Source organism: Lagenorhynchus albirostris, chromosome 10 (genome assembly GCF_949774975.1).
Source record: "Lagenorhynchus albirostris chromosome 10, mLagAlb1.1, whole genome shotgun sequence".
In the NCBI taxonomy this organism is placed as follows: domain Eukaryota; kingdom Metazoa; phylum Chordata; class Mammalia; order Artiodactyla; family Delphinidae; genus Lagenorhynchus; species Lagenorhynchus albirostris.
In genome coordinates, this window is record NC_083104.1 from 48,985,077 (window position 1) to 49,008,205 (window position 23,129).

The following is a 23,129-nucleotide window of genomic DNA, read 5'->3' on the forward strand; positions in this document are numbered from 1 at the left end:
GTCAGCTTCTGCCGTAGTAACAAAGAACCCAGGTCTCAACAGAATAGAACGTTTATTGCCTTCTGAAATGAAATGAAGCCTGCAAATGGGCTGCGATTCTGGAGGGCTTTCCTGGGCTCAAGGCATCTTCTCATTCTAGGACTCAGGCTAAAGCAGTAGCCTTTCTTTTCCATGCTGTTCTCATGGAAGAAGAATGCAAGAGGCCAAAGTAAAGGAAGCGAGCACATTCAAAATTTCTGCTCATAAATGGCAAATATCATGTTTGTCCACATTCTAGTGATCCACTCCAGTCCTGTGTCTAGCATGTCAGTGGGGGAGCCTGGGAAACACTCCAAGTCAGGTGTCAAGGGCTGTTGATGAATGATCTTCATCACTTATTGTGTGGGAGGGAGCAGGTGGAGAGCGTGAATGGGACTTAGGGCAGGACCACACGTGCAGACTCCTCTTTCAAGGAACTGGACATTTAAAGAAGTGGAGATGGTGGGACTTCCCCAGGAGTCCAGTGGTTAAGACTTCGCCTTCCAATGCAGTGGGGTGCGGGTTCAATCCCTGGCTGGGGAGATAAGATCCCACGTGCCTCGCGGCCAAACAAATCAAAACAGAAGCAATATTGTAACACATTCAATAAAGACTTTAAAAGTGGTCCACATCAAATAAAGAAAGAAAGAAATAAAGAAGTGGACACGTGGTCAGTTGTGAGGGTGAATCATAGATCAAGTTTTCAGTTTTTTAATGGAGGAGACTTTTCTGCATAGAAGTTGGAGAAGATAGATGGCGGAAGAGTAAGACTCGGAGATCACCTTCCTCCCCACAGATACACCAGAAATACATCTACGCGTGGAACAACTCCTACGGAGCACCTACTGAACGCTGGCAGAAGACCTCAGACCTCCCAAAAGGCAAGGAACCCCCCACGTACCTGGTTAGGGCAAAAGAAAAAAATAAACAGAGACAAAAGGATAGGGACGGGTCCTGCACCAGCGGGAGGGACCTGTGAAGGAGGAAAAGTGTCCACACACTAGGAAGCCCCTTCGCGGGCGGAGACTGTGGGTGGCGGAGTGGGGGAGCTTCGGAGCCGCGGAGGAGAGCACAGCAACAGGGGTGCGGAGGGCAAAGCGGAGAGATTCCAGCGCAGAGGATCGGGGCCAACCGGCACTCACCAGCCGAGAGGCTTGTCTGCTCGCCCGACGGGGCGGGCGGGGCTGGGAGCTGAGGCTCTGGCTTCTGTCGGAGGGCCGGAAGAGGACTGAGGTTGGCGGCGTTGCAGGGCGTTAGTGCACTGCGGCTAGCCGGGAGGGAGTCCGGGGAAAAGTCTGGACCTGCCGAAGAGGCAAGAGACTTTTTCTTCCCTCTTTGTTTCCCTCTTTGTGCACGAGGAGAGGGGATTGAGAACGCTGCTTAAGAGAGCTCCAGAGACGGGCGCGAGCCGCGGCTAAAAGTGTGGAGACCAGAGACAGACATGAGACACTAAGTCCGCTGCTGCCGCCACCAAGAAGCCTGTGTGCGAACACAGGTCACTATCCACACCCGCTTCCGGGATCCTGTGCAGCCCGCCACTGCCGGGGTCCCGGGATCCAGGGACAACTTCCCCGGGAGAACGCACGGCGCGCCTCAGGCTGCAACGTCACGCCGGCCTCTCCCACCGCAGGCCCGCCCCGCACTCCATGACCCTCTCTACCCCCCCGGCCTGAGTGAGCCAGAGCCTCCGAATCAGTGGCTCCTTTAACCCCGTCCTGTCTGAGCAAAGAACAGACGCCCTCCGGCAACCTACACGCACAGGTGGGGCCAAATCCAAAGCTGAGCCCCTGGGAGCTGTGAGAACAAAGAAGAGAAAGGGAAATCTCTCCCAGCAGCCTCAGAAGCAGCGGATTAAAGCTCCACAATCAACCTGATGTACCCTGCATCTGTGGAATACATGAATAGACAACGAATCATCCCAAATTAAGGAGCGGTGTAGATGAAAGGCTCTTGGTGCTGCAGCCAGAAGTTAGTGCTGTGCCTCTGAGGTGGGAGAGCCAACTTCACGACACTGGTCCACAAGAGGCCTCCCAGCTGCACATAATATCAAACGGCAAAAATCTCCCAGAGATCTCCATCTCAACGCCAGCACCCAGCTTCACTCAATGACCAACAAGCTACAGTGCTGGACATCCTATGCCAAACAACTAGCAAAACAGGAACACAACCCCACCCATTAGCAGAGAGGCTGCCCAAAATCATAGTAAGTCTACAGACACCCCAAAACACACCACCAGACGTGGATCTGCCCACCAGAAAGACAAGATCCAGCCTCATCCACCAGAACACAGGCACTAGTACCCTCCACCAGGAAGCCTACACAACCCACTGAACCAACCTTAGCCACTGGGGACAGACACAAAAAACAACAGGAACTACGAAACTTCAGCCTGCAAAAAGGAGACCCCAAACACAGTAAGAAAAGCAAAATGAAAAGACAGAAAAACACATAGCAGATGAAGGAGCAAGATAAAAACCCACCAGACCTAACAAATGAAGAGGAAATAGGCAATCTACCTGAAAAAGAATTCAGAATAATGATAGTAAAGATGATCCAAAATCTTGGAAATAGAATAGACAAAATGCAAGAATCAGTTAACAAGGACCTAGAAGAACTAAAGATGAAACAAACAATGATGAACAACACAATAAATGAAATGAAAAATACTCTAGATGGGATCAATAGCAGAATAACTGAGGCAGAAGAACGGATAAGTGACCTGGAAGATAAAATAGTGGAAATAACTACTGCAGAGCAGAATAAAGAAAAAAGAATGAAAAGAACTGAGGACAGTCTCAGAGACCTCTGGGACAACATTAAACGCACCAACATTCGAATTATAGGGGTTCCAGAAGAAGAAGAGAAAAAGAAAGGGACTGAGAAAATATTTGAAGAGATTATAGTTGAAAACTTCCCTAATATGGGAAAGGAAATAGTTAATCAAGTCCAGGAAGCACAGAGAGTCCCATACAGGAAGAATCCAAGGAGAAATACGCCAAGACACATATTAATCAAACTGTCAAAAATTAAATACAAAGAAAACATATTAAAAGCAGCAAGGGAAAAACAACAAATAACACACAAGGGAATCCCCATAAGGTTAACAGCTGATCTTTCATCAGAAACTCTGCAAGCCAGAAGGGAGTGGCAGGACATATTGAAAGTGTTGAAGGAGAAAAACCTGCAACCAAGATTACTCTACCCAGCAAGGATCTCATTCAGATTTGATGGAGAAATTAAAAACTTTACAGACAAGCAAAAGCTGAGAGAGTTCAGCACCACCAAACCAGCTCTACAACAACTGCTAAAGGAACTTCTCTAGGCAAGAAACACAAAAGAAGGAAAAGACCTACAATAACGAACCCAAAACAATTAAGAAAATGGGAATGGGAACACACATATCGATAATTACCTTAAATGTAAATGGACTAAATGCTCCCACCAAAAGACACAGATTGGCTGAATGGATGCAAAAACAAGACGCATATATTTGCTGTCTACAAGAGACCCACTTCAGACCTAGAGACACATACAGACTTAAAGTAAGGGGATGGAAAAAGGTATTTCATGCAAATGGAAACCAAAAGAAAGCTGGAGTAGCAATTCTCATATCAGACAAAATAGACTTTAAAACAAAAACTATTAGAAGAGACAAAGAAGGACACTACATAATGATCAAGGGATCGATCCAAGAAGAAGATATAACAATTGTAAATATTTATGCACCCAACATAGGAGCACCTCAATACATAAGGCAAATACTGACAGCCATAAAAGGGGAAATCGACAGTAACACATTCATAGTAGGGGACTTTAACACCCCACTTTCACCAATGGACAGATCATCCAAAATGAAAATAAATAAGGAAACACAAGCTTTAAATGATACATTAAACGAGATGGACTTAATTGATATTTATAGGACATTCCATCCAAAAACAACAGAATACACATTTTTCTCAAGTGCTCATGGAACATTCTCCAGGATAGATCATATCCTGGGTCACATATCAAGCCTTGGTAAATTTAAGAAAATTGAAATTGTATCAAGTATCTTTTCCGACCACAATGCTATGAGACTAGATATCAATTACAGGAAAAGATCTGTAAAAAATACAAACACATGGAGGCTAAACAATACACTACTTAATAACGAAGTGATCACTGAAGAAATCAAAGAGGAAATCAAAAAATACCTAGAAACAAATGACAATGGAGACACGACGACTCAAAATCTATGGGATGCAGCAAAAGTAGTTCTAAGAGGGAAGTTTATAGCAATACAATCCTACCTTAAGAAACAGGAAACATCTCGAATAAACAACCTAACCTTGCACCTAAAGCATTAGAGAAAGGAGAACAAAAAAAACCCAAAGTTAGCAGAAGGAAAGAAATCATAAAAATCAGATCAGAAATAAATGAAAAAGAAATGAAGGAAACGATAGCAAAGATCAATAAAACTAAAAGCTGGTTCTTTGAAAGGATAAACAAAATTGATAAACCATTAGCCAGACTCATCAAGAAAAACAGGGAGAAGACTCAAATCAATAGAATTAGAAATGAAAAAGGAGAAGTAACAACTGACACTGCAGAAATACAAAAGATCATGAGAGATTACTACAAGCAACTCTATGCCAATAAAATGGACAACCTGGAAGAAATGGACAAATTCTTAGAAAGGCACAACCTGCCAAGACTGAATCAGGAAGAAATAGAAAATATGAACAGACCAATCACAAGCACTGAAATTGAAACTGTGAATAAAAATCTTCCAACAAGCAAAAGCCCAGGACCAGATGGCTTCACAGGCAAATTCTATCAAACATTTAGAGAAGAGCTATCACCTATCCTTCTCAAACTCTTCCAAAATATAGCAGAGGGAGGAACACTCCCCAACTCATTCTACGAGGCCACCATCACCCTGATACCAAAACCAGACAAGGATGTCACAAAGAAAGAAAACTACAGGCCAATATCACTGATGAACATAGATGCAAAAATCCTCAACAAAATACTAGCAAACAGAATCCAACAGCACATTAAACGGATCATACACCATGATCAAGTGGGGTTTATTCCAGGAATGCAAGGATTCTTCAATATACGCAAATCAATCAACGTGATACACCATATTAACAAATTGAAGGAGAAAAACCATATGATCATCTCAATAGATGCAGAGAAAGCTTTTGACAAAATTCAACACCCATTTATGATAAAAACCCTGCAGAAAGTAGGCATAGAGGGAACTTTCCTCAACATAATAAAGGCCATATATGACAAACCCACAGCCAACATCGTCCTCAATGGTGAAAAACTGAAACCATTTCCACTAAGATCAGGAACAAGACAAGGTTGCCCACTCTCACCACTCTTATTCAACATAGTTTTGGAAGTTTTAGCCACAGCAATCAGAGAAGAAAAGGAAATAAAAGGAATCCAAATCGGAAAAGAAGAAGTAAAGCTGTCACTCTTTGCAGATGACATGATACTCTACATAGAGAATCCTAAAGATGCTACCAGAAAACTACTAGAGCTAATCAATGAATTTGGTAAAGTTGCAGGATACAAAATTAATGCACAGAAATCTCTGCTATTCCTATACACTAGGGATGAAAAATCTGAAAGTGAAATCAAGAAAACACTCCCATTTACCATTGCAACAAAAAGAATAAAATATCTAGGAATAAACCTACCTAAGGAGACAAAAGACCTGTATGCAGAAAATTATAAGACACTGATGAAAGAAATTAAAGATGATACAAATAGATGGAGAGATATACCATGTTCTTGGATTGGAAGAATCAACATTGTGAAAATGACTCTACTACCCAAAGCAATCTACAGATTCAATGCAATCCCTATCAAACTACCACTGGCATTTTTCACAGAACTAGAACAAAAAATTTCACAATTTGTATGGAAACACAAAAGACCCTGAATAGCCAAAGCAATCTTTAGAACGAAAAATGGAGCTGGAGGAATCAGGCTTCCTGACTTCAGACTATACTACAAAGCTACAGTAATCAAGTCAGTATGGTACTGGCACAAAAACAGAAATATAGATCAATGGAACAGGATAGAAAGCCCAGAGATAAACCCACGCACATATGGTCACCTTATCTTTGACAAAGGAGGCAGGAATGTACAGTGGAGAAAGGATAGCCTCTTCAATAAGTGGTGCTGGGAAAACTAGACAGCTACATGTAAAAGTATGAGATTAGATCACTCCCTAACACCATACACAAAAATAAGCTCAAAATGGATTAAAGACCTAAATGTAAGGCCAGAAACTATCAAACTCTTAGAGGAAAACATAGGCAGGACACTCTATGACATAAATCACAGCAAGGTCCTTTTTGACCCACCTCCTAGAGAAATGGAAATAAAAACAAAAGTAAACAAATGGGACCTAATGAAACTTAAAAGCTTTTGCGCAGCAAAGGAAACCATAAAGAAGACCAAAAGACAACCCTCAGAATGGGAGAAAATATTTGTAAATGAAGCAACTGACAAAGGATTAATCTCCAAAATTTATAAGCAGCTCATGCAGCTTAATAACAAAAAAACAAACAACCCAATCCAAAAATGGGCAGAAGACCTAAATAGACATTTCTCCAAAGAAGATATACAGAGTGCCAACAAACACATGAAAGAATGCTCAACATCACTAATCATTAGAGAAATGCAAATCAAAACTACAATGAGATATCATCTCACACCAGTCAGAATGGCCATCATCAAAAAATCTAGAAACAATAAATGCTGGAGAGGGTGTGGAGAAAAGGGAACCCTCTTACACTGTTGGTGGGAATGTAAATTGATACAGCCACTGTGGAGAACAGTATGGAGGTTCCTTAAAAAACTACAAATAGAACTACCATATGACCCAGCAATCCCACTACTGGGCATATACCCTGAGAAAACCATAATTCAAAAAGAGTCATGTACCAAAATGTTCACTGCAGCTCTATGGAAACAACCTAAGTGTCCATCATCGGATGAATGGATAAAGAAAATGTGGCACATATATACAATGGAATATTACTCAGCCATAAAAAGAAACGAAATTGAGCTATTTGTAATGAGGGGGATAGACCTAGAGTCTGTCATACAGAGTGAAGTAAGTCAGAAAGAGAGAGACAAATACCGTATGCTAACACATATATATGGAATTTAAGGGAAAAAAATGTCATGAAAAACCTAGGGGTGAAACAGGAATAAAGACACAGACTTACTAGAAAAAAAAAAAAGAAGCTGGAGAAGACACAGAGAGAATATGATGAAATAAGTTAATTCTTTTAGCCTACATTCTTTGAGAAGTTACTTGGTGTGGCCATTTTACATCTGTCATCTTATCAGTCTTCAACAGCTTCACGAGGCAGGTACTATTATCATTTTTGTTTTACCAACAAGGAGAGTGAGGCCGATATTATATAACTTGCTTAGTCACACAGTAAGTGGAGTTGTACTTCACCCTAGTAGATGGACTGTAGTCTTTATTTATTACTTATTTACTATATAAGGATGGCAGAAACATGTTCTTCTCCTCCCCTTCTCCCGCCGCATCCAAGAAATCCAATACGCATGTAGGTATACTTTGCATGTCCTGGGGTAGATGGCAAATGTCTGAGATCATTGAAAGGCACGGGGTGAGCTCATCCTGCTCACAGGGACATCTTGCCTTCCTAACTGACCCCAGGTGTGCTAAAAGTGTTGGGAAGCTTCACAAAGAATGCATTGGGCTTTTGGTAAGGCTTTCTGTATCTCTGCTAGATGTGGCCAAAGCGGCCGGAACTCTTGGTGATTGCATCCAGATGTTGCCTTTAGCTGGAAAACAAACTCTACCTCAGCCTCCTTCTGGATCCAACAGAAGTTTTGGGTTTAGTGTACTTCTTGGTGGATTTGCTGACACATTTCTTTTTATTTAGGGCCAAATGTTCTGAAAGCAGAGCCTGCATTGTATTTGCCAAACACGCATAAGAGCACAAACAAAACTCATGTTTGCAAGCCCCAAATAAGTGCTTCTTATGCCTTAAGTGTTTCTGGAAACCATCCAGCACCACAGTGTGTAAGCTCTCTGAACAATTCTTCATAATTGTGTATGCAAAGGATGTATATTCACAATGGCGTGAATGTCTCTAATTGCCTTTGATTACATGGCACGCTCTGTCCTACCCTCCTGAAATGAGGGTTCTTTAAAAACCAATGGCTTCCTAAATTTGATATAGGTTCCTGTGGAGTGGAATTTTGTACAATGGAATTTTCTAATTGGAACTGGGATGAAAAGAGAGGGAGGAGAAATGGAAGGGACACCAAATTCTAAACAAATAAAAGAAAAATCCAAATGTAAATTATTACATCCACTGCTTTTCTCCCAAACAACTCTGGAGGCAGAATAGAATTGGCTCCTTGGCCAAGTTCCTGCTGGGTGGTGGACTTGTGCAGCCTTAAACAGCATCTGATGCTTCTTGGAGTCTTGTTGGGTAAATGTAAAATTCAAAAGGGCCAACAATAGGCAAGACAGAAGATGTGGGAGAAGTGTGTTTCATATTTCCTATTCATGCCTTCATAGTCTCCAGTAGCCATCCCTCCCTGTCCATGCTGGGGATGGGGTTGAACAAGACTCATGAGGGACCCTACTCATCAGATGGTGGTTGCCCGTGTGGACTGTCTGGATGGGGGATGGAGAGATTCTCCAGGATTACTTCACACTAGATGACAAGGAGTAAATGGGTTGGCCGCTGGCAGTTCGTGATCATTATCAGAAGACAATGGAAAGGACAACAACTTAGCACCATCTTGGTTTACTCAAAACTCTTCAGTACACATGCTACAAAGCTGAGCTGATTCCTGCCTGCTCTGGGTCCATTCATGTCCCTCGGGGCTAGGCCTACTATTTTGTTTATATATTTGCTTAGTCATTCACATTGGGGGAAAACTAATCAGACATAACAAATAAGTGCAGAGGTATGCTGATAGGGAAATAGTTTATAGGCTACACATTTTATCAATTATACCCAGTTGTCACACAAACATTGTACATGTGCTTCAAGCAGAAAACTTAAAGCCAGCAGTGATACACATCATAACCAGTTTTCTCTGGAGTCTGAAGAATACTGTTGACCACACAATGTTAAAAAAAAAACCCTTCTTAGCCATAGCTTCATAGCCAAAATTTTTCTTAATGAATTGAACCTGAATTTACCATTTTACAAAAGGCAACAAGAATACCAATCACACAAATGGACTACATACTCACACACGAGAAGACAGAACTGTCACAAATGCAATGAGAGGAGGACGGTTATGGAGTCCCAAACAAACACTTCCCAACACAAATGCTCCTCAACATCAGACACACGTCAGAACCAATGGGCAAAATGCCCAGATAGCACCTCATGCTCAAAAGAAAAGTTTGCCATGTGCGCACCGGTGGACTTACTCGGTCTTGGAGCTCGTCAGCTCGTCCTGAGGCATCTTTCCGTGGCACCAAGGAAAAGCGTTTGTTGTCAGCCAGTGCCGAACAGGGGAGAAACAGGGAGGGTTCCCAAAACGAATGGTTTGGGCAGCTGCTAGAATGTCCCCCCAAATCCCCTCCCGGGACCAGTGACGCAGGAGTAGCGAGCTCCTCGCAACCATACTGGCGCCACGTCATGGCGGTGGCTCTGCTGGTGGGGAAGGAACCGCCCCCAACCCACTGTGAGCCAGATATCGCGAGAGCGCAGTCTCGTGCTGGGAGCCAAACATCTGTTAGCGAAAGTGGGTCTAGTTGCTTACTGCTCAAAAGCCAATAAAGAGGGCTTCCCTAGTGGCGCAGTGGTTGAAAGTCCCCCTGCCAATGCAGGGGACACGGGTTTGTGCCCCGGTCCGGAAAGATCCCACATGCCGCGGAGCGGCTGGGCCCGTGAGCCATGGCCGCTGAGCCAGCGCGTCTGGAGCCTGTGCTCCGCAACGGGAGAGGCCACAACAGTGAGAGGCCCGCATACCAAAAAAAAAAAAAAAAAAGCCAATAAAGAGGCAAGGTGGGTGGAAAGGGAAAGGGCTACAAGCAGAAACAGCAGAGTCAGCTCTGACAGTCATCCTGAAATTGATCATGCGGTGGTCTGATCAGCATCATCTTGATTGTTTTAATTACAGTTAGTTTTCAGTTCGAGGCTTAGTTTGTTCCCATTTATTTGAGGCCCGTTCTCAGAACTGTGGCAGCTTAAGTCATGGCTACAGTCTGGTCATCATCATGTATTGAATAGTTAACTTCTTCCACCTGGTGAGGGTTTCAGTATCTACAAAACAGCTCAAAGGATATGGGTTGTCTTCCTGCCCCTTCCCCCAGTGCTTGGTGTCTTGTAATGTTTCAGACAGAGAAAATTGCTCAATAAAAATGCAACTCTACTTTTCTTAGCTGTGCTCTAGACCATGGCTTTTTTGGTTAGTATTTGAGTTCTGTTTGTTTGTTTTTGGCCACGCCACAAGGCTTGTGGGATCTTCCCCCACCAGGGATCGAACCCAGGCCCCTGACAGTGAAAGCACTGAGTCCTAACCACTGGACCACCAGGGAATTCCCTGTTTGTGGTTTTTGTTTGGGTTCTGCAGGGAATAAATCCAATCCATCTGTTTGGAATTGGGGAATGAAGAAGTTCAGTGAGTAAGAGTGGGGAGCATAGATATATGTCTTTGCAATAAAATACCATTTATTGATCTATATGCACAATGAGCACTGCATTAGGGGCCTTTTGAAACATTTTCCCCTCCAACAGATATGCAAGGCACATATTATTATTGCATTTTAACCAATGGGGAGACTGTCAGAGAGCATCAGACACTCTCCAGGCTTTGGAATATAACTGGATATGTCTGAATCCAGAAGACGTGATTTTTCTGATAATAGTCAGACTCATTTTGGAATTGCCAGGGTCTGTCCTCCAGTCCCTTTTTCCCTTGGATTCCCTTTTCCTAATCCCCAGTGCTCAGTGACAAGTCCTACTGTGATCCTCTAGTACACTGAAGATTGATCTGATAGCAATAATTTATACTACTGCATTACTGATGTTCTATTTTGGAATGCATTTCAGAAATGGGGTTTTGGAGACTAGTTTCATGAAGAAGAGCTAACTTTTCCCAAAGGGCCTTACAGAAGTCTGAAGATGCTGGAATAAGGTTTGCCAGCATTGCTGCTTACAGAGTTTTGGTGGACAGAAATGAGGCCAAACAAGATAGTACCCTGCAAAGGGACCATGGTGCCCCTCCTAGATCCCCTATATTGAGCTGGTGTACCAGCTTCCCAGCTTCCCTGAATGTTGGCTGCTAATGTTTCACAGCTGGAAAATTGTCCTGGGCTGAGGGAAGATACCTGGCCTGAAGAGCTACGGAAGTGACTAACATGACAAAGTGAGAGAGTGGCATGGACATATATACACTACCAAACGTAAAATAGATAGCTAGTGGGAAGCAGCCGCATAGCACAGGGAGATCAGCTGGGTGGTTTGTGACCACCTAGCGGGGTGGGATAGGGAGGGTGGGAGGGAGGGAGACGCAAGAGGGAAGAGATATGGGCACATGTGTATATGTATAACTGATTCACTTTGTCATAAAGCAGAAACTAACACACCATTGTAAAGCAATTATACTCCAATAAAGATGTTGAAAAGACAAACACACAAAAAAAAAACAAGTAGCCTCTCTGTAGATCAGGATAAGGCCAGACTAACTACACCTGAGCCTCTTCCTGTTCCTTTGTTTCTCAAGTTCTTCACCTATGAAATAGGAATAATAATAGTGCCTATCTCCTAGGATTTTAGTGAGGATTAAATGTGACAATACATGTGTATCACTCAGAGTTCGATCAGAGAAGCAGAACTGCTGTAAGTTACATAGAAAACAAAATTATTATAAGGATTGGACTTTGCAATTGTAGAAACTGGTGGAGGAATCTATGCCAGGCTGTTGTGTCTTCATCTAATGTTAAGCTTTAAGTAGCTTTATTTTTTTCCCCAAGTTTTATTGAGATTCAATTGACATGTAACGTTGTATTCGTTTATAAAGTAACTTTAGGTTAAGCAGGTCAGCAGTAAGCTAGGAAAAGTGGGTGTGATTGAGAACAAAGACAAACTGGAGCCCATGAGAGTGAACTGGGACCCATGTCTGTCTCTCCCCACCTGCAAAACTCAGTGCCATGGCTGACATGCAGGAGAAGCTGGTGCCCTTCACCAAGACATCATGGATGCCTGTGGAGAAGCTGCAGGAGGAAACAGAGCAAGAGTTGGAGGAATTGACCATGACCACAAGAGCCAGCTGCCATAGTGCCTGGTGCCTCATCCTGACCTTTGAAGCGTAAAAAATATGGTGGCTGCTTCACTTCCACATTTCAAGTCTCATGCAGAATCTCTCTTGTGACTACACTGACCTGGAACCACTCAGAGAAGGGCATTCTAGGAGATGTAGCTCCAGCTCAGCTACGTGGTCACAGTGCAAAGCCTACAAAGCCCCCAGAGCGCGTTAAAGACTGGGCATGTAGTATGATAATAAATGTTAACTATCGGTGTGGCTGAATTATTAGGAGAAACAGGCAGAGGGTTTCTGGTCTGAGAAAACCAGGAAGAAGGGTGTTGGTCCCCAAGGATCCACTGGAGGTGCATGTTTGAGGTGGAGGGTGTTACTCTGTGAGGTGGAAATCTTTCTGCTTCTTGATGTCATAGTTGCCGACACTGTCCCCAGCTGGCAAGTTGGACCTCCATCATCTTGCGGCATATCAGAGCACTCTCCCCCTCCTGATGCACAAAGGCCTTCCTTCTTAGCCCTTCTTGAGCACCTTTTCTTCTGAGAAGAGGCTGACTGTAGCCAGAGGAACTCAGCTCGAAGGGGGAACTCTGTGTTTTGCACGACTGGTGCCTCAGCCTCTGGAGTTTTGGCTTACTTGCTTGTGTGACGTCAGTAACTCAGACTGTTTACCCAATCAGAGCACCCTCTGCCTCAATAACACCCACCCCTCCCCATGCTGTCCCATAAGACTCCTAACAATGTTAGGAGAATGGTGGGCTTTCTCCAAGAGACCCCAACCATGCTCTCTGTGGAGCCCTGTTGACACTCCGAGCGCTCCCGTGAAGCACTGACTGGTCTTCACGTATGAACTGAAAGTAAACAAGAGTGAAGAATCTGTAAAAAGCCCTCTGATGTATCCCCTCCATGCCTCAGTTTATTTGTATGGAAGATAAGGTTGTCAACCACCTTCCTCAAAAGGATATTCTGAGGTTTCACACTGGAGACTTGACATTTATTAACCAGGGTCATATGAAAGCCCTGATTTAATCTCCAGAAAAATGCTTTGTGTTTCAGTCATAGGGACCATATAAGCATAAAGAATTTTGCCCATAGCTCTTGAAGAAGGCTGCAGTCAGTCAACAGGGGCGTGGGCCAATCCTTGGCATGTTCTGTTTATAGCTGTGTCCAGACAAGTGGAGAATCAGAGAAGATCAGTGTATACTAGGCCGGTTTATTAACTATTAACTGTTCACATACGGAACAAAGATATTCCGAAAATATTTACCGTGGAATAGAATCCTTCGAGTCAACAGGTTACAACTGGGCAACAGCCTCTTAATAGGATAATACCACTCTTGGGGGACAACAGTAAATATTGTTGAGCCTTCTGTGTGCCAGCCACTACACTATACACTCATATAAATATCTCCTTTAATTCTCTCAATAATTCTTCCAGGTGGGTATTATTATCTTTGAGGCTCAGAAAGGTCTAGTAATTTGTCCAAGGCCACAAACTAGGAAGGAACTAAATCAGGGTTCTAACCTAAGTTGTATTAAAAAAATCCATGCTCTTCTCACTGTATTATCAAACACCAATAGTTGCCTTCTGGGTCAACAGCTATATTATTAAGCACTTGCTATGCTCTTTTTGTGATGAAATGGTAATATAGGTAAAGTAAAGATAAAACAATCTTTTAAGGACTATAGCTATCATATTTTAGAGTGCACAATTATTATGAGTTCTTATTGGCATAATATATTAATTAACCATATTAGTATAATATAATTAAATTAGTATACCTAGACTTATAAAAAAGCAAATAATGTCACTATCCTTGTGCGTTTGTCAAACAGATTATACTCCTTGAAAGAAAGATTGTGTGGGGATTCCCTGGCAGTCCAGTGGTTAGGACTCCGTGCTTTCACCGCCGAGGGTGAGGGTTCAATCCCGGGTTAGGGAACTAAGATCCTGTAAGCCTTGCAGCGCAGCCAAAAAGAAAAAAAAAAAAAAAGATTGTTTAAGTGGAAAACTAGTAACAGCTGAATCCTTGTGAAGGGGAGGCCAAATACATCCAGTTCTGGGAAGGAAGCTCCAAGGAACTGAAGAATACAAATGTTAAAGAGAAACCAGAAGCATGATTTTAAAAAGCTTACTTGTGCGGTAAAATCATGGTACTTCAGGTCATTCCATTTCTGCTGTTTGGTCAGGAGTGTAATGTCTATTTCTCCAAGAGTAAATCATCACCAAGAATCCCTCATTGCTTCTTGTCTGCGGTATGTTGGAAAGGTGACTTTGCAAAAGTAGTCTATTTGCTGTAATTATCCAAATTTCAAATTAGAAACACAATAAAAATCCTTTTGTGTTCAGCATGGAAAGAAGACATTGGTAAGCAAATGAGCATGCATTTCACTCACATCAACAGTCAGCTGAGCTTACTCAATACATTTTACTTTTAACATCACTCATAACTTGAGATTTAAAAATAATAAAATGCAAACAATTCCCAGTCTTTTTCCCCATTCCCCCACCCAACCTGAGGTGTGTCTAAAAGCAATACAGATGGAAAGGGGTAGGTGTACAAAGGGCCTTGTGGAGCCATGTCAGCAAGTGCTTTGTAAGTTGTTTTTCTGGAGGTGGTGATGAATCTGCCTCACTTTGTGACAGGGACTGGAACTGCATTCCCTGCCAAGGACAGAACAAAATCCAATCTCTAGTCCAGGTCCTGAATTTGATCTCTAACCTGGTGGGCTTTGCTGACTGATTTAACATGCTACCGGCAGACGTCATGGTCGTCTATTGCCATGACACGGATGTGCTAATAGATGGTGTGCTGGTCATGACAGATCGGGCTGGGGATTTTCCTGATGATGTCAATACTCATGGTACTCCGAACTTACCACAAAGATAGTGATTTCCTTCTCCAAGGCAATCCAGCCTGGCATTCTACCCTCAAGGAGTTTAGGGTATATTCACTGAAATAAATGTAAAAAAATTACCACCAGTCAAGCAAGAAGTGACAGATGCCAGCTAAGTGGTTCTGGTCAGGGTTATGCCACTTCAGAGGTGCTGAGCTTGGTCTGGGGCCACTGGACTTGCTGGGCTTGCTTCTGTAGAGCCTGGGAAGCCACTAGGGGGTTTTGAGCATGGAGGCAACAGGATCAAAACAATGCTGTAGGAAGATGATTCTGGCTTTGGGGCTGACTCTGAAAAAAACCCACTAGTCTTGTAGGTGGCACAAACTGGAGCTGTGATGTGATTCTCATCCAACAGTGATTGCTGTAATTTTTCTTTCTTTTAAAACTCCCTGAACCAATATTGAAAATTTCCAAGAATATTTTTAGAATCTCTTCTCTTAAAACTGGTTCCTTGGGACTTCCCTGGTGGTCCAGTGGTAAAGAATCCACCTTCCAATGCAGGGGATGCGGGTTCCATCCCTGGTTGGGGAACTAAGATCCTACATGCTGCGGGGCAACTAAGCCCACGTGCCACAACTACTGAGCTCGCGTGCCTCAACGAGAGAGCCTGTGTGCCGCAAACTACAGAGCCCACACGCCTTGGAGCCCACATGCCACAACTAGAGAGAAGCCTGTGTGCCCCGGCTAAGACCTGACGCAGCCAAAAAACTAAAGAAACAAACAAACAAACAAAAAACTAGCTTCTTTACAGTTTTCTCCAGGGAGCTAAAGAGAACATTTACTTAGGAAATGACTTTGGTGATTCATCCTAAATGTAGAGGGGGAAGCTGTGGTGGAGAGCCCTGGTTGGCATTTCCTTCCTCCAAGGGTCGGCACTAAAGAAGTGATTGGAGGTCCTTGCAAAGTGTCTCTCATTTCAGTCCCACGGCTGCTTGCTCTTGACTTCCTTGTCTTTGAGAAAGCACATTAGCAAAAATAAATGAGAACATAGATGACCTGAATGCTTTAAGCATTTATTTAGTAGACACATATTGAGATTTACAGACTGCAGACATAGCTTTTCATTTTTGCCAGCATCCATTGAACATTAGTAAGATTATTCACATATTAGAACAACAAAAAAATCCAATTAATTCCTCAAAGCAGGAACCAGATGGACCATATTTTCTGAAAATGGTTTTAATCACATACACATACATACACACACACACACACACACACACTAAAAAATTTGAGAGAAAAATCAAAACTGTAATTACAGAGCATTTTAAAATGAATGAAAATATGGTTAAAACTCAGGAAAAGTTGTTGCCCTGGATTAGTTTTTACCTTAATAAAGAATGAAAATAAATGAACTAATAAGCACATTTTCAAAGAGCTGGTTTAAATGGAGTAGTAGGGCTTCCCTCGTGGCGCAGTGGTTGAGAGTCCGCCTGCCGATGCAGGGGAGATGGGTTCGTGCCCTGGTGTGGGAAGATCCCACATGCCGCAGAGCGGCTGGGCCCATGAGCCATGGCTGCTGAGCCTGCGCGTCCCGAGCCTGTGCTCCGCAACGGGAGAGGCCACAACAGTGGGGGGCCCGTGTACCGCAAAAAAAAAAAAAAAAAAGGAGTAGTAGACAAACAAAAATACTGCCATGCATAGAAAACATGGGGTCAGGTGGGTAACCTGAGAACCTGAGTAAATGAGGCCAGTGTAGGAAATCTAAAGATGACCGATCATTTTTCTTGGACATAGGTATTTTCCTTTTCCAGGGTGTATGTTCAGTACTTCAGTATATCCTGACTTCCATGAAGACATGGAAGATGTTTAATAGCTGTTTAATCTTGATGATGAGATGATAAAAAAAGATCTGCCACTTTCTCATTTTTAAAAAGGAACTATAAAATAAATTGCTATTAACTTGTTAAAATTTCAAGGTACCACTAACAGTTTCTATTACCCACAGGAAGACTGAGGACTATTTAAAACTCCTTATTGGAAGCTAAGGAAAAAATATATTCCAAGGGTCAAAAACACCAGGTGTTATACAAAGCACACAACAGAATGGCAACTGAGAAAAATCTGAGAGATCGTTACAGGATGTCATCAAACTGTCGTTACAGGATGTCATTTTTTGTCTGAGTTGTTTGTAAGGGTTTTTGTTCTGTGATAAATCTGTGGAATGCAACTGCTCATTCAGTTTCCTGGGGATGCTATTTTGGGTGATGCTGAACTTTCTTTTATTCTCAGATTTATACCACCAGCCTACGCCCTGCTGGTCAGTATTTGCTAAAGTTATCGGAACATGAAAAAGCCACTCTTCCTTGTGAGTTTTTCATCCCTTGGGGACACAGATCCCACTTTCTTCTACTCCCTGCTGACTTAGATTCCAGAGTAGACTATCTTTCAGCCTTCATTTTTTACTATGATTGCCCACTTTTGTCCTTTGCAATACCTCATAGGTATCTTAGTGATATTGTAGGAAGAAAGGGGCTATTAGGTGGACCCGATATTATACAAGAATTCTCTACTGAAGAACTTTCCAAACTATATTCCTTGGAATGTTCTACTTGATGCTAATAGGTATTCCATAGTTCTAGATCACTTTATTTAAACCTAAGTTCTATTTGAGCACACAACACTTTTTCATAGCTACCTGGGTCTGTCTGTAGGCTGGGGCTGACAGGTTTCCTTCCTGGCTCTTTTGTCCTTGGAGCAGCCAGTGATCTGGACCAGCTTTTGGACTTCCATGGTGCTTCTTTTCTTTTTTTGCCTTTAAGCAATACTCGGCAGCAGGCTATTTACATGTGTTGTAATCTTCCCATTGATTTTATTTTTCTTTCTTTAATAGCAAAGAGGACAAACTCTAATAAGCTTCTACCATCTCACTAGTGGCTTTCAATATGTAATACAGATGCTGGACTCTTCATCCTGATGGGAGTGTGTGTGTGTGTGTGTGTGTGTGTGTGTGTGTGTGTGTGTGGTATAGAGCTGTGGGGGGGAGCAGTCTGTGAAATCAATCCTGCTGGTAGCCAGCTGGACATCTACATATGGGCTTTCTTTGCAGTCCCACTGCCCACGTTAGAGGTGCCTCAGATGTCTGCTAGTGATGGGAGGGTGAAAGAAGTTCTATTCTTCACCCCCTGGAGCCCTGAGGAAGGTTCAATCAGTTCTTCATTTCAAATTCACCACGATGGAATCCAATCCTACAGCACTGGTGGTGAAGTGCTGGGCACAGCGCCTGTGGTTTAGCTAGATGTGTGCCATCCCTTAGCTGGAGGCAGTGGGAGGTAAGGGGATGCAAGGCTTTTCCCTCACACTGTGAATATCTCCAGGCCCCCTTTTTCTTCTTCATATTAGCACTTTCCCCTCCTTTCCTGTCCCCTCACCTGGGTCTGTCTCCTGAGGTCTTCATCTCATCCCTATTCCCAAACTGTGGTCATTCTTCCAGCCATTTCTTGAGTTGTGGAAACCTTCAAGACTTTGGTAGGTTGAGATTGGTTCAGGATGGTGGAGTAGAAGGACATGTGCTTACTCCCTCTTGTGACAGCACCAGAATCACAACTAACTGCTGAACAATCATTGACAGGAAGACACTGGAACTCACCAAAAAAGATACCCCACATCCAAAGACAAAGGAGAAGCTGCAATCAGATGGTAGGAAGGGCACAATCACAATAAAATCAAATCCCATAACCACTGGATGGGTGACTCACAGACTGGAGAACACTTATACCACAGAAGTCCACCCACTGGAGTGAAGGTTCTGAGCCCCACATCAGGCTTCCCAACCTGGGGGTCTGGCAACAGAAGGAGGAATTCTCAGAGAATCAGACTTTGAAGGCTAGCAGGATTTGACTGCAGGACTTTGACAGGACTGGGGGAAACAGAGACCCCATTCTTAGAGGGCACACACAAAGTAGTGTGCGCATCAGGACCCAGGGGAAGGAGCAGTGACCCCCATAGAAGACTGAACCAGACCTACCTGCTAGTGTTGGAGGGTCTCCTGCAGAGGTAGAGGGCAGCTGTGGCTCACCATAGGGACAAGGACACTGGCAGCAGATGTTCTGGGAAGTACTCCTTGGTGTGATCCCTCCTAGAGTCTGCCATTAGCCCCACCGAAGAGCATGTAGGTTCCAGTGCTGGGTTGCCTCAGGCCAAACAACCAACAGGGAGGGAACTCAGCCCCAACCATCAGCAGACAAGCAGATTAAAGCTTTACTGAGCTCTGTCCACCAGAGCACACCCAGCTCTATCCATCACCAGTCCCTTCCCATTAGGAAGCTTGCACAAGCCTCTTAGATACCCTCACCCAACAGAAGGCAGACAGCAGACGCAAGAAGAACTACAATCCTGCAGCCTGGGAACAAAAACCACATTCACAAGAAGACAGACAAAATGAAAAGGCAGAGGACTCTGTACCAGATGAAGGAACAAGATAAAACCCCAGAAAATCAACTAAATGAAGTGGCAACCTTCCAGAAAAAGAATTCAGAATAATGATAGTGAACATGATCCAGGACCTTGGAAAAGGAATGGAGGCAAAGATCGAGAAGATGGAAGAAATGTTTAACAAAGACCTAGAAGAATTAAAGAACAAACAAACAGAGATGAACAATACAATAACTGAAATGAAAACTACACTAGAAGGAATCAATAGCAGAATAACTGAGGCAGAAGAACGGATAAGTGACCTGGAAGACAGAATGGTGGAATTCACTGCTGCGAGACACAATAAAGAAAAAAGAATGAAAAGAAATGAAGACAGCCTAAGACACCTCTGGGACGACACTAAATGCAACAACATTCGCATTATAGGGGTCCCAGAAGGAGAAGAGAGAGAGAAAGGACCCGAGAAAATATTTGAAGAGATTATAGTCAAAAACTTCCCTAACATGGGAGAGGAAATAGCCACCCAAGTCCAGGAAGTGCAGAGAGTCCCAGGCAGGATGAACCCTAGGAGAAACACCCCAAGACACATAGTAATCAAACTGACAAAAATTAAAGACAAAGAAAAATTATTAAAACAAGGGAAAAATGACAAATAACATAAAAGGGAACTCCCATAAGGTTAAGAGCTGATTTCTCAGCAGAAACTCTACAAGCCAGAAGGGAGAGGCACGATATATTTAAAGTGATGAAAGGAAAGAAACTACGTCCAAGATTACTGTACCCGGTAAGGATCTCATTCAGATTCAACAGAGAAATCAAAAGCCTTACAGACAAGCAAAAGCTAAGAGAATTCAGCACCACCAAACCAGCTCTACAACAAATGCTAAAGGAACTTCTTTAAGTAGGAAACACAAGAGAAGAAAAGGACCTACAGAAACAAACCCAAAACAATTAAGAAAATGGTCATAGGAACATACATATTGATAACAACCTTAAATGTGAATGGATTAAATGCTCCAACCGAAAGACACAGGCTTGCTGAATGGATACAAAAACAAGACCCGTATATATGCTGTCTACAAGAAACCCACTTCAGACCTAGGGACACATACAGACTGAAAGTGAGGGGATGGAAAAAGATATTCCATGCAAATGGAAATCAAAAGAAAGCTGGAGTAGCAATTCTCATATCAGATAAAATGAACTTTAAAATAAAGAATTTTACAAGAGACAAGGCAGGACACTACATAATGATCAAGGGATAAATCCAAGAAGAAGATATAATGATTATACACATATATGCACCCAACATAGGAGCACCTCAATACATAAGGCAAATGCTAACAGCTATAAAAAAGGAAATCGACAGTAACACAATAATAGTGGGGGACTTTAACACCTCACTTACACCAATGGACAGATCATCCAAACAGAAAATAAATAAGGAAACACAAGCTTTAAATGACACAATAGACCAGATAGAGATTTAATTGATATTTATAGGACATTCCTTCTGAAAACTGCAGATTACACTTTCTTCTCAAGTGCACACGGAACATTCTCCAGGATAGATCACATCTTGGGGCACAAATCAAGCCTCAGTAAATCAAAGAAAACTGAAATCACATCAATCATCTTTTCTGACCACAACACTATGAGATTAGAAATAAATTACAGGGAAAAAACCATAAAACCCACAAACACATGGAGGCTAAACAATACATTACTAAATAACCAAGAGATCACTGAAGAAATCAAAGAGGAGATAAAAAAAATACCTAGAGACAAATGATAGCGAAAATACGATGACCCAAAACCTATGGGATTCAGCAAAAGCAATTCTAAGAAGGAAGTTTATAGCAATACAATCCTACCTCAAGAAACAAGAACAATCTAAAATAAACAATCTAAGCTTGCACCTAAAGGAACTAGAGAAAGAAGAACAAACAAAACCTAAAGTTAGCAGAAGGAAAGAAATCATAAAGATCAGAGCAGAAATAAATGAAATAGAAACAAAGAAAACAAGAGCAAAGCAATAAAACTAAAAGCTGGTTCTTTGAGAAGATAAACAAAATTGATAAACCATTAGCTAGACTCATCAAGAAAAAAACTGAAAGCATTTCCTCTAAGATCAGGAACAAGACAAAGATGTCCACTCTTGCCACTATTATTCAACATAGCTTTGGAATTCCTAGCCATGGCAATCAGAGAAGAAAAAGAAATAAAAGGAATACAAATTGGAAAAAGAAGTAAAACTGTCACTGTTTGCAAATGACATGATACTATACATAGAGAGTCCTAAAGATGCCACCAGAAAACTACTAGAGCTAATCAATGAATGTGGTAAAGTAGCAGGATACAAAATTAATGCACAGAAATTTCTTGCTTTCCTATACACTAACAATGAAAGACCAGAAAGAGAAATTAATGAAACAATCCCATTCACCACTGCAACAAAGAGAACCTAGGAATAAACCTACCTAAGGAGGTAAAAGACCTGTATGCAGAAAACTATAAGACACTGATGAAAGAAATTGAAGATGGCACAAACAGATGGAGAGATATACCGTGTTCTTACATTGGAAGAATCAATGTTGTGAAAATGACTATACTACCCAAAGCAATCTACAGGTTCAATGCAATCCCTATCAAATTACCAATGGCATTTTTTACAGAACTAGAACAAAGAAATCTTAAAATTTGTATGGAGACAGAAAAGACCCTGAATAGCCAAAGCAATCTTGAGGGAAACAGGGCTGGAGGAATCAGACTCCCTGACTTCAGACTACACTACAAAGCTATAGTAATCAAGACAATATGGTACTGGCACAAAAACAGAAATGTAGATCAATGGAACAGGATAGAAAGCCCAGAGATAAACCCACACACCTATGGTAAACTAATCTATGACAAAGGAGGCAAGGATAGACAATGGAGAAAAGACAGTTTCTTCAATAAGTGGTGCTGGGAAAAATGGACAGCTACATGTATAAGAATGAAATTAGAACACTCCCTAACATCATACACAAAAATAAACTCAAAATGGATTAAAGATCTAAATGTAAGACTGGACACTACCAAACTTTTAGAGGAAAACACAGGAAGAACACTCTTTGATATAAATCACAGCAAGATCATTTTTTGACCCACCTCCTAGAGTAATGGAAATAAAAACAAAAATAAACAATTGAGACCTAATGAAACTTAAAAGCTTTTGCACAGCAAAGGAAACTATAAATAAGATGAAAAGACAACACTTGGAATGGGAGAAAACATTTGCAAATGAATCAATGGACAAAGAATTAACCTCCAAAATATATAAATAGCTCATGCAGCTCAATGTTAAAAAAACAAACCCAATCAAAAAATGGGCAGAAGGGCTTCCCTGGTGGCGCAGTGGTTGAGAGTCCGCCTGCTGATGCAGGAAACACGGGTTCGTGCCCCGGTCCGGGAAGATCCCACATGCCGCGGAGCGGCTGGGCCCGTGAGCCATGGCCGTTGGGCCTGCGCGTCCGGAGCCTGTGCTCTGCAATGGGAGAGGCCACAAGAGTGAGAGGCCCGT